Here is an 11,944-nt window from a genome sequence, read left to right on the forward strand (position 1 = left end):
TGTGGGCACTCTGATCTTTTTCTGTGACACTGGTATCAAGTCACACAGAGGAAACAATAGCAATACCAATTGTGTCCCTCAGAAGAGACATTGAGTCTTGTGTGGCATTAAGGTCATCTGCCTGACCTGGGGGTAGGCTGAGTGGTGGAATGAAGGGCAGTGTATTGGTATCATGTGGTGCTTATACCCTGGCCTGGGCTCACCCTCAGCTGAAGGGATCTTGGACTCCGATGTCTTAGCCCCTGCTGCTTAGGAGTCAGATGGATTCTGAAATCTGGCCTGCTGTCTCCAGGATTCTCTGGCCTATCTGTCTCCATTTTGCATCAGTGTTTTCATATTTTTTAATTTTCTTTTAATCATATAGGAGAGACCTGAGAAGTAGGGAATTAAGAACAGAATCTAATGGGAAAAACTAGGACACTTCATTTTCAAATTAACCATTCTTTGAGAGGGAAAGCCAGCGCAGCACCCTGCGTCTGGAGTGCCATCTACTTGGGAGGCTGAGATAAAAGGGTTGCTTGAGTTCAGCACACAGGAACTTGGGTTCAGCCTAGATAACAGAGATGACACATCTCAAAAGCAGGTGTGTGTGTGTGTGTTTAATTATGGTCTTATGATTTGTAAATATTGTTGAAGAATTTAGCTGCTATGTGTAATTGATAAGCAGAAGACATTAAAATGAAGATGTTACTCAATGACAGCAGAAAAAACAGTGAGCAGATGGAACTGGCTAGCCTTGTGGAAATTGTAGTCACAAAGTTCAACCAAGGAAACTTCAAGCTACTGAGGGTTTTGAGGTATAGCTAGGGGAGAGAAACCTTTGGGGAGTAAATAAATAAAGGCAGATGGGCTGGGTGTGGCTCATTGGTAGAGAGCTTGCCTTGGAGGTGTGAGGCACTGGGTTCCATCCTCAGCACCACATAGAAATAAAGGCTTTTTTTTTTTTTTAATTAAATAAAGGAAGGAAGGCTCTATTGAGCCACAGAGCAGACACAGACCAAGAGAGCTGACAGAAGGGCTGCTGAGCTGTCCACCCCTCAGCTTCCCTCTCCTGGAAGTTGAGGTGTTCCTCCAGCTATGTCTCTGGCCATGTGTACTCTCGGCACTCCTGAGAACTTTGTAACAGCCCCCCAAATTCTCTTCCGACTTCAGACCTGCAGATAGATGAGTCAGGGAGCCATCTGGAGAACATGTCTGCCAGACTTTCAGCCCCAGAGCCTCCCCAGCTTGTGAACCTCCATAGGAGTTCTTCCAAGTACTTTAGGGACCTGGTAAATACAACTGGGAACTTGTGTGACATAGTCTGTTTTTGCACACCAGATCACTGAAGCTGGAATTGAATATAAAGGTAAAGCTCACTTTTTATTGCTCACTTTTTTAAAATATTTTTTTAGAGAGAGAATTTTTTAATATTTTTTAGTTTTTTGGCGGACACAACATCTTTCTTTGTATGTGGTGCTGAGGATCGAACCCAGGCAGCATGCATGCCAGGCGAGCGCCCTACCGCTTGAGCCACATCCCCAGCCCTGCTCACTTTTTTTAAAGCTCACTTTTTATAATTATGATGAGCTGCCAAGATCCTGAGAAGGGATCTTGGCAGCTCATCATAGCATCTACTACATAGCATCTACTACTTTGTTTATTGCTAAACAAACAGGCCAACAATAGAAGCTGGGTAGCCAAACAAATCCCTTAACATCTACTCAGGTTTTTCTTGTTTGGTACTGGGGTGCTTTACCACCGAGCTTCGTCCCTTGCCCTTTTTATTTTGAGACAGGGTCTCATCACTAAGTTGCTGAGGTTGGCCTCAAGCTTGGAATCCTCCTATCTCAGCCTCCCAACTTGTTGGTATTACAGGTGTGTGCTACCCACCGGCTATTGTAAGGATTTGCCACCAAGCACAATACACAGGCATTTAGAAAGTGGCTCATGTCTGACCAGTCTGATTTGACGGACTATTTTATGGGAAAAGATGTCAACTTTTCTGTAAGTTTCTCCTCTAGAGCTAGGCCAGTGGGCTGACAGGAAGACAAACTGTAGTTTGAGTGAGGCTGCCTCATGATTGTACCCCCACTCAAGAGGGCTGTGTGGCCCCATCAGAAAATGGCTTTCTAGGGTAGGAGGCAGTGCTGGATGGCCTCCAGCTTGGCTTCCACATTACCAAATCCATGAAGGAGACATGAAGAGCCTGTATGTGTGGAAGTGCCAGCCTTCAGGAAGGTAGCATGAATGAATTACAGTGCTGAGAAAAACTAGTTTTTGAAAATGAGAGGAGAGTTGTCTTGAGGGATGGAAAAATGGCAGTGTCAGCCAGCTCCATTGCAGAAAACAGTGGACAAAGAGGAATCCGACAGAAGGAAGATGCCCTGGATCACTCCAGACTGGATCATGGCGGCCACCCCCTTCCCTGGTGATGCCAGCCAGTTGGGAAGCAGTCTTTCCACAACTGCTGACCCTGGAGCTGCTCTGCCAACATCATACCCAGTCAGGAGCTGGTCAGGGTAAAAGGCCTCAGTCTACAGGATCTTCTTTGAAATTCTGGCCTCCCTACCTCTGCTGGCCAGACCATACTCACCAATACCTTCTCTGACAACCTGGCTTATCCCTGATGGGTAGCTATGGGGCCTTCAGTCCAGTCTATGAGGTATTCAGATGCCAGTTAGAGACTTATTTTCTTCTGTGTGGTGTTACTGTCTTGAGATTTGTTGGACAGACCCATCATTAAGCTAAGTTTAGCATCACAGCCTGGCTCTGCATCAGGCTGGAGCATGGAGACTGGATATCAGAGACTGTATGAAGCCTCAGCAGGCTAGCAGGGTGGCCCCAGGCTGTGGAATGCTTTCACAGCCTGAGTGAAGGGTTTCTAGAAGTCCCTGAACCTGGAGTGATGAACTGCCCTCAATTCTACCCTCCTCCAACTAAGCTTCCATTGCTTTTTTTTTTTTTTTTGCTTCCCCCATTATGAGCTGCAGGCTGTTATTAAGATACAGTTTCTGCTTTGCCTTGACATCCTAGAGGGCCAGACTGTGGCTTACTCATTCTTCACATCTTTTGTGCCTGTTGCAGATTGGGTTTCCTGGGAGTATATTGAAGATATCTGCATGCAGTGTATAAGAATGGAAGGGAGGGCCTGGAAATAGAATCAAGCAGAGAGAGAACTTGAGCAGCAATCCAGGCCCAAGGAGAACCTGGGTCAGCCCCACATTCTGGAACTGGGATAGCCCTGCAGAGTTGTCCTGAGTTGGGGCAGTGGGCCAAATCTCCCTTCAGTTAAGGCTGTCAGCCTTTGGATGTTGGCTGCTACCAGGAGGCATGACCTTGGGAGAGCTTTTCCTCAGCTCAGGCAATACCTGCAAGGGACTGACTACTGAAGACTTTCTGCTGTTAGTACTTTGAGCAGTGAGGGCAACAGTATTTCATTCCCAAGAAGGGGTCTTGGCAGCTCATCATAGCATCTACTACAGTACCTAGAGCATAATAGGTGCTTAGTAAAAATATTTTATTTGACAAATTAATACTTGAGGAAAATTTGAGATAGATGATGACATTGAAGGAGAAAGTACAGACAAGGTACCCATTACCAGAATTCAGTGTTAATGGGGTGGGGGTCAGGACAAAGGAGGTGAGATGAGATGCAGCATGTTTGGGTAAAGTTTTTTAACTTTACCCAAACTATAGAGGGTAGTTTCTCTAGCCAAAATCTTTACAATGAAATAAGATGGAAGCATTAGAACACTAAGTTAAGTTTTTTTTTTTGTTTTTTTGGTACTGGGGTCTGAATCCCAGGAGCATTTTAGCATTGAGCCTATACCCTTTTTAGTTTATAATTTTGAGGCAGGGTCTTGCTAAGTTTTTTAGGGCCTTGCTATCTTGCTGAGGCTGGCTTTGAACTTTTTGGGGGGTGGGGTACCAGGGATTGAACTCCAGGGCACTCAACCACTAAGCCACATCCCTAGCCCTATTTTGTATTTTATTTAGAGACAGGGTCTCACTGAATTGCTTAGTGCCGCAGTCCGGCTGCAGCAAAGTAACGGGGTGGTGGGGGGGGGACGAGCAACTTGTGTAGATTGATACAGCAGGAGTGGGAGCCGTTTATTGTAGGACAGGAGCAGTATATATACATTCCACACAGCTTATCTTAATTAACATAAACTAGATACAGCAGTCAACCAATAAGGAATCTCCACACTTAATGGCTCGCTGGTGTTATTTCACAAACCACTCCCTCTGGCAAAATGCCAGGCGCCATCCTGACTTGTTTACAGACCCTAACACTTAGCGCCACACCATTGCTGAGGCTGGCTTTGAACTCGTGATTCTCCTGCCTCAGCCTCCTAAGCCACTGGGATTACAGGTGTGTGCCACTGAGCCTGGCCTGGCTTTGAATTTTTGATCCTCCTGCCTCAATCTCTCAGCTGCTGGGATTACAGGCATGTGCTACTATGCCTGACTAAAGGGATCTTTCAAAAAAATTTTTTAACTTCCCCTTGTTTTCTTTCGAGGAAATGCTAAGGAACTTTCAGATAATAACAGTGAAATGTTTCAAGGCTCTTGGGCAGTAGACACAATTGAAGTGCTTTCCCTGTATTAACTCAATCCTTACAACCTTATGAACTGGCACAATTACTAATCCCATTTTATAAATGAAGGAGTTGACATGGTGGCAGGACTGAGATTCAAGAGCACAGCTCTTAACTGCCACACTGGGCTACGATGTTGCTCTTGGTGTGACATGATGTGCTGAATATCGCTTATTAATGTCACCTCTTAAGCCTCATCATTAATTGGGCAGGGGGCTTGGTCAAGCTTTCCTCAGGAAAGCAAGTTTGTGAGGGGGATTCCTTGGCAGAATGGCTTACACATAGGAGGTGCTTAGAGAAAAAATGATCCAGAGTTTGTGGTATAGTGGAAAAGTATGACATGGGATTGGCTCAGCTCTACCACTGATGGTCTTGAGCAAGTCAACATCTCCTGAATAAATCATTCATATTCATAAAGTGAGCCTCACTAGGATATCTTGCCTGCTGCTTTGGGTAGTAGTTTGTTTTTGCAGTACTAGGAATAAAACCCAGAGACACTTTACCCCTGAGCTACATCCTCAGTCCTTTTTCACTTCAAGACTATCTGATCAGGTTGTAGAGGGTGGCCTTGAACTTGGGATCCTCCTGCCTCAGCCCCACAGTTGCTAGATTACAGGGCGCCACACTCAACTTCTTTGGTTATTTGGAAGGTTTGAATGAGACAAAGTCCTATATAAAGTGAATAAGAATTTATGAAGGCTGTGAAGTCCCAAGGATCTAAGAGGTGTCATGGAGTGGCAGAGCAGCAACTTAGGGCCTCCTAATGATAAACAAACTCACATTAATGCCCATAAACACTCCAAACCAAGTACTGGATGCCTTAAGCTTTCAGAGCTTGGCACCATAGTCTCCTGAGCTCCATCGACTCACATACTCCATTCGACTTTCATTTTCCTTCTTCCACTTGTGATGGGCCTCCTTGTGTCACTTTTCTCACCAAAAGAGGATGTGCTGACCAGCAAAGATGGATTTTTCAGGCCACCTGACAGCTGCATTTAAAAATATATATATTTTTAGTTGTAGTTGGACACAATACCTTTATTTTATTTATTTTTATGTGGTGCTAAGGATCGGATCCAGGGCCTCACATGTGCTAGGCAAACACTCTACCGCTGAGCCACAACCTCAGCCCTCTCGCAGCTGCATTTCTAATGATAAATTAACACATCTTGTTTATAGATCAGTCTCTTCTAAGTTTCACCTGTGTGAGACAGAGCCCCTTAGCATGATCCACTAATAACTTGCTGAGTACTATATACCTGTCATGGTTCTTAGCATTTTATATGAACTACTCAATCTGTTTGTTTGTTTGTTTGTTTTGTACCAGGAATTGAACCCAGAAAGGCTTAACCACTGAGCCACACCCATGGCCCCCTTTTTGTATTATCATTTAGAGACGGGACTCGCTGAGTTGCCACTGAGTTGCATAGGGCCTTGCTAAATTGCTGAGGCTGGCTTTGAACTCAAGATCCTCCTGCCTCCGTCTCCCAAGCCACTGGAATTACAGGTGTGCACCACCACGCCCAGTGAATTATTCAGTTTTTACAAAAAACCAATGAGATATGTGTTATCCCAAGTTTATAAATGAGAAAATGGAGACCCAGTCAAGTTAAATACTGGCCTAGGTTCACCTATCTGGTGAGACTCTGAACTGGGGCTAGAACTGAGTCACATGGAGCCCAAAGCCCAAGCTCGCTCACTTCAGCACAGTGAAACACTTTGACTATGTGGACACACGTTGCAAAACTAAGGGGATGAGCATCTGTTCTCTGCCTGGTGACTTCAGCAGACACTGGGCCCCTGGAAACCACATCTGAGCTGCCTGCTTGGAGAATACAACACTTTTCAAGAAAAGATTTTATTAAATAAACCCAATTTGTTAAATGGTTATTTTTCCCCATGATTTCTTATGGTCCTAATCCACAAAGTTTTTGATCAACCCTGCCTAATCATATTTGTTAACCCACCTTATTCTATTACAAACCCCAAGGGGGAAAAAAACTCTTTCATATAGTTTGGATGCTCTTCAGTGGTATCTCGAGGCACATCTTCCTGCCTCCTCAGCTCCCAGACGGGTGTGTCATTGTGCCCGGAGATTTAAGACTGGGTGCTTCTACTTGACACAGGCCGCTTCTCTGAATGCTGGCTGCTTCCTAGGGAACTATCTGAGCAGAGGCATGCTAGGACTCTACACCTTACTGGTATGCTCACAACCTGAAAAGGGAAGGGTTGGTCCAGGACGTTTGGGTGACTGAGGAAAGAGCATTCCATCTGATCTAACATTTCCATGCTTGAGACTTTACCTTCTGCTCTATAAAATGAATATGACACTCCTCTGTCTTCTGCCTTATTTGTTTGATATTATGATATAGTGCTGTCTAGAGAGGAAGCCTGGAGAGATGCCCTCTCAAATGAGTGTTTCACTGAATAATTTCCACACGCCTGGCCATAGCCCCCGACATCCTATTTGCTGGCTCCTGGACTGTTCATTCCTTGTACCACATGTGCCAACCCCTATGGCTGGGCCTGAGAACAGCATTTGCTCAGACACTGTTATTGTCCTCAGGGGTCTGTGCCATCACCAGAGGGAGAGACAGAAACAAGCTGAGGGGCACATGTATAGGAGCACAATGGAGTGCCAGGTACAGCCCAGTCACCACCACGCACCCCAATCCTGCTCTTCTAGCCTGGCTGGCTGAAGCTCTTGCACTTTCAGCGCTCCTCAATGCTTCTCTGCCCTGCCAGCTCCACATTTGCTAGAAAAACTCAGAAAACTTTCCCCATATCCCCCAACTGAGGATGACATCCTTGTGCTCCTGGTACGATGGGCACATTCCTTATCATAGCTCCAGGAGTCGGCTTTTTTTTTTTTACTTGTGTCCCACAATAGACCTTACGTCCAGAGAGCAGGAACCATGTGACTATATGACTGCCTTCGCACCGTCTAGTGTGTACCTGCCATATATAATCTGTACAATAAGTACCTGCTAGTATGATGTTTTATATTGAGTTTCCTAATCACAAACTGACCTTACTACATTCCTTTAATAAATTTCACTTGGTCAGGCTGGGGATGTGGCTCAAGCAGTAGTGCACTCGCCTGGCATGCGTGCGGCCCGGGTTCGGTCCTCAGCACCACATACAAACAAAGATGTTGTGTCCGCCAAAAACTGAAAAATAAATACTGAAATTCTGTCTCTCTCTCTCTCTCTTTAAAAAAAAAATTTTTTTTTCACTTGGTCATGGTGAACTTAAAAAAAAAAAAAGATAAATGAGGGCTGGGGTTGTGGCTCAGCAGTAGAGCACCCACCTAGCATGTGCAAGGCCCTGGGATCGATCCTCAGCACCACATAAAAATAAAATAAAGGTATTGGGTCCATCTACAACTAAAAAGTATTTTTTTTAAAAAAAGACTGCTAAATGAATGGGAGGAAAAGAGTGAAAATTATTCCTCCATCCAGCACCATAGTGCTGAAAATTACAGTATTAAAAAGGCATTTGGGAGGGTGGAAAGTAACAAAGTATGTTATATGAATGTATGAAATGCCACCATGAAACCCATTATTATGTTTAATTCATACACATTAATATGAAAGAAAAAGACTTTCTCATTATGCATGACCACCCTCTCTTGAGGAATATTAAACAATAACACTTATAAAAGGAAGAACTAGTAAGGGACCACCCACACAAAGAAGGATGGTGATGAGACAGAGCATGTATTCTGGAAATCTAGAACCAAATTCAATTCCTCACACCCCCTAAGGCTTGCTTAATCACTGAGTTTTCAATGCGTAATCCGGGAATTCATTTACACCAAGGAGCTATAAGGATTAAGTGGCACAATGTATGTAAAGCACTAGTGAAGAGCTTTGCATACAGTAGGTGCAAAATAAAGGGTGCTTGCTTTCTTATTATCAGAACCTAAATTTGTATTGATTTTTACTGGAATATCTTTTGTGAAAGACTTTCAGGAGAAGAAAAAAAAAAAAGTATTACAGAATCCAAGGGGAGGTATCAAGGCTGCAACCACTCCATAAAAAATCCTCTGTAGCTGGGCATGGTGGTGGCACCTATAGTCCCAGCTACCCAGGAGGCTGAAGTAGGAAGATCATTTGATCCCAGAAGTCCAGGGCCAGCCTGGGTGACATATTGAGAACCTATCTATTTAAAATAAATATGATTTTTTAAAGCCCCTAAATTATCTGCACTCAACATTCTCATGCACATGAAAATATCAATAAGTTTTATGCAGCAAAATGCATTAAGTACCATAGAAAAAGCAAAATTTCTCAAAGGACAGGTGAGCTTTCAAGGCAAACAGTATCAGGAAAGTAAGCTGACATTAGGGCAATTTCTGATAAAGCAATAGGGGAGCAGCAATGGAGTCACCCCCTCCATTTTTTTGGTACTTGGGGGTTCTCTGCCACTGAACTACATTCCAGACCTTTTTTTAATTTTGAGACAGGGTCTTGCTAAGTTGCTCAAGTGACCTTGAACTTGTGATCCTCCTGCCTCGCCCTCCTGAGTCGCTGGGATTACAGGAGTGCAACTCCATGCGTAGTCCTCATCCTCCATTTTTTTTTTTGATGGAATCTCTTTCCTTCTGAAATAATCCCCCCCCTTCTCTGGGCTCCCATGGCACTTTGCCTCCACCTCCCTTGGAAAACTAGTCACGTTCTGCCTTGAATGGAGCTTCCTCTACACATGAGTTGTAAGCCACGGTACCTGGCAGGTTTATTCTTAAATCTCCATAGGTACCCTTCTCTAGCCTTAAGGTTTGTATCTCAGCAAGTTCGCAGGAGTCTTGCACAATTAGTTTGGTGATGTGTGTGGTTCCTTCTGTCGGTACAGCTGGTGCAGCTCCTTTAGAAGAAAGACCTCGACCAGTGCTGGTGTTGGCCTCCTCTTTCTCCCCCCACACTCCCTCCTCTGCCACCATCACTGTCTGTCTCTCTGTCTTGACTTCTCTGGTTGCTGGTGAAAGTATTAATTGTGTATTCCTACTGCCACTATCCAATTTCAGGTAAGGCTTTCTATTGAGATTTTTTTTGTTGTTTTTGTTTTGTTTTGTTTACCTGTGCTGTGGATTAAACCCAGGGCTGTCTCATGCATGCTGGGCAGGCACTCTTAGATTTTTAAAAATTTAGGTGTGGTGATACATGAAGGAGGCCCTGGGTTCAATAGAGTGACTCTGGTTCCATCATGTGTGGCGGGGCGGGGGTGGGGGGGAGGATTTAAGTAAGTATATAGCTGTCTCCCAGCTCTGTACATTGAGAGAACTGTAGAGAAGTGGCACCCACAGGCTGGGGATGTGGCTCAAGCGGCAGCACGCTCACCTGGCATTTGTGCGCCCTGAGTTTGATCCTCAGCACCACATACAAAGATGTTGTGTCCGCCAAAAACTAAAAAATAAATATTAAAAAAAAATTTTCTCTCTCAAAAAAAAAAAAAAGAGAGAGAAGTGGCACCCAGTCTCCTGCCAATCATAATGAACAGACCCAGTGCCCAAACCTGTTTCTAAATACCATTCTCATGAACTAGGGGTATGGCTCAGTGGTATAGCATTTGTCTGGCAGGAATTAAAGCCCTGGGTTTAATCTCCAGCAACACACACACACACACACACACACACACACACACACACACAGAGCCAGGCATGGTGGCACATGCCTGTAATCCCAGTGACTAGGAAGCCTGAGGTAGGAGGATTGCAAGTTCAAGGCCAGTCTCAGCCATTTAGCAAGACCCTAAGCGGCTTGGTGTGACTGTCTCAAAATAAAAAGGGTTGGGGAGATGGGGGTGACTATAATCCCAGCAACTTGGGAGGCTGAGGCAGGAAGATCTCAAGTTCAAAGCCAATCTCAGCAAACTTAGTGAGACCCTGTCTCAAAATTAAAACCAAAAATAAAAAGGTCTAGGCATGTAGCTCAGTGGTGAAATCCCCTCTGGGTTCAATCCCCAGTACCAATAAACAAACAAACACACACCATTCTCCAAAAGGACTGATTCTAGGTCTGAGGGAGAGAAATTGCAAGATGAGACTAGAAATTGTATACTATAAAGCAGAAATACTGCAAGAATGATGGAGACACATAGAATGAATACAAAAATCAGCTTGCAGTGCTCTCGGTGTACAAATGAGGGACCATTTAAGCATCTGCACGGGGAAAGGTTGGAATAGATGACAGTCCCTGAATAAAATAAAAAATCATGAGTCCATACTGATGTTTATCAATACATGAATATGTTGAAAGTTTTCTAAGAAATAAGACACTTACATATTTTCAAAATATTTCCACCCAAACATTTATTTATTTAATCTTTATTTATTTTTATTTGGTGCTGAGGATCAAACCCAGGGCCTCCCACGTGCTAGGCAAGCACTCTACCGCTGAGCCACAATCCCAGCCCCCCAAACATTTATTAATTATAGTTACTTTAGAGTAGAAAGGCTTGGCAGACACTACCTTAATCAAGTAATCAGAATGAACAATATCAGTAAAGGGACAAATCAATGTCTTGCGCCACCTGATAGGATACGATCAAAATACAGCATCGCTTCTGCAATATTCCTGTTAAAGATACATAACTGGAATCTAATCATGAGAAAGCATCAGACAGGCCCCAATTAAGGATTATTCTACAAATGCTCTGCACCCTTTCAAAATATCAAGGTCACAAAAGTTAAGAAGTGTTCCAGACTGAAAAAGAGACTAAAGAGATATAACAAAACGCACTGTGTAATCTACACTGCATATATTTAAAAGACATTATTGAGACACTAGACAAATTGGAGCAGGGTTTGAGGATCAAACCATAGAGATGAATCATTATTAATGTTCTGATTTAGGTGGTTCTGCTGTGGTTATGCATGAGAATGTCTTGTTTGTAGGTAATACATACTGGGATTCAAGAGTGATGGTTCTGGGCATGGTGGCTCATGCCTATAATCCCAGTGACTTGAGGGGTTAAGGCAGGAGGAAGGAAACTTCAAGGTCAACCTCAGCAATTTAGCAAGGCCCTAAGCAATTTAGTGAGATTCTGTCTCAAAATAAAAGACAAAAAGGGCTGGGGATGTGGTTCAGTGGTTAAGTGTCCCTGGGTTCAATCTCCAGTATCTCCCTCCACCCCACAAAAGGAGTAATGGAACATCAAATTGGCTACTTTCTTATAAATAGTTCATGGCAGGCTGGGGTTATGGCTCAGAGGTAGAATGCTCACCTACCATGCGTGAGGCACTGGGTTTGATCCTCAGCACCACGTAAAAATAAAATAAAGGTATTGTGTCCACCTACAACTAAAAAATAAATATAAATAAATAAATAAATGGTTCATGGATTAAAAAAAGTGCTTTGTTGGTT

Source organism: Spermophilus citellus (genome assembly GCF_964194105.1).
Source record: "Spermophilus citellus genome assembly, chromosome: 7".
Classification (NCBI taxonomy): domain Eukaryota; kingdom Metazoa; phylum Chordata; class Mammalia; order Rodentia; family Sciuridae; genus Spermophilus; species Spermophilus citellus.